Raw genomic sequence first — 1,609 nt, 5'->3', positions numbered from 1 at the left:
CCATAGTGCAGAGATAACAGATAGACTGCTGATCAGTACGACAGAAGATCTTCATCACCTCATCATGACGAATGCAGACGTGCTGCTGAGGTACAGCGGAAGCTTTAACAAGTTTATGTTTTTTAAAAGCATGAGATTCATAGTGAGGTTGGAGGTGATCCTCACAGTATGAGGCCAAACAAACCAGACAGGACTTGACAGCTTTCATCTTTCTCCCAGTGCAGACATCACAGGCCACATCTCCAGGTCCAGCATAACAGTGGTCAGCCGGAGCATGTTGGAGTCCAGTCTTCTTCAGGTCCTCCACTAACTCGGCTAACAGGGTGTTTTTCTGGAGGTCAGGTCTGCGATTGAAAGTCTTCCTGCACTGTGGACAGCTGTGGGTTCCCTTCTGGTCCTCTATATCCCAATGGTCTTTAATACAGCTCATGCAGTAGCTGTGTCCACAGGATGTCGTCACCGGATCCTTCAGTAGATCCAAACAAATGGAACAGGAGAACCTTTTCCGATCCAGCTGAACTCCTGCCTGTGCCATTTTTCCTCGCAGTGAGAATGACTCACTATATTTTACTTCCTCACAAATAAAAGCGGACTGATTGATTGTTGCTATGGTAAACTTGTAGATAAGATGAAACATGGAAATGTATTGACAAAGAGTGTGTTTCCACCTGCAATAGTCACAGTAAAAAGAATTTGCCACCTTTGTGAAAAGGTATATACTATCACCTTTTGATACTTCTGACATTGCAAGTGTGTTCAAGTCTTTCTACTAAACAGCTGCTATAAGACCCCATCTATTCACCAGGCTATCAAAAGAAAGACAGAAAGGCAATAACAAAGCCCTCCATGTTGTGTTGGTGGCATGCTGATTTAGAGGTATGTGGGTTAAGTTTTGGTTATGGTTAGAAATAGACGAGTAATAGCTTGGGAAAAATCAATGGACGTCAATAAAAAATTCCAACATGTGTTTGTGCACACACAAACACACACACACACATGTGTGTGTGTGTGTGTGTGTGTGTGTGTGTGTGTGTGTGTGTGTGTGTGTGTTTGTGTGCGTTTTTTTGTAATACCTTGTGGGGACGATTTTCCTGACATATACTGCGTTGTGGGGACCAATTACTCCTTGTGGAGACCGGAGCCTGGTCCCCACAAGGGGAAACCCTGTTTTTGGGTCAGGGGTCAGAGTTAGGGCTAAGGTATGAATTGAGTTTTGGTTAGAGTTAGAGTTAGGTATGTGATGGATAGGGTTAGGAAAGGGGTAAAGGTAAGGTTTAGGCTGTAGAAATGAATGGAAGTCAATGGAAAGTCCCCACAAAGATAGCAACACAAACATGTGTGTGTGTGACCTCTGGATCCTCCACACAGGGTCTCCTACTTTCATGCAAGGCGGCTCTTATGGAATCAATTCATCAGCTCTCACAGTGGAGTGCCTGGCTCCTCTCAGACACCTTCAGTGACTGATTGTGTCTGCCTTGCTAACAACTTCCTCTCCCTGCGGCTGACCAGCAGCGGCCATGTTGTTACAGTGCGCAGCGATGGACACAAAGACATCTTTGAGAATATGACCGCATGCACCAGGAGCAACAGAGCCACACAGGAGACGAGA

The sequence above is a fragment of the Poecilia formosa genome, unplaced genomic scaffold (assembly GCF_000485575.1).
Source record: "Poecilia formosa unplaced genomic scaffold, Poecilia_formosa-5.1.2 Scaffold32, whole genome shotgun sequence".
Lineage (NCBI taxonomy): Eukaryota > Metazoa > Chordata > Actinopteri > Cyprinodontiformes > Poeciliidae > Poecilia > Poecilia formosa.
Note: the sequence above shows the minus strand (reverse complement) of the source record.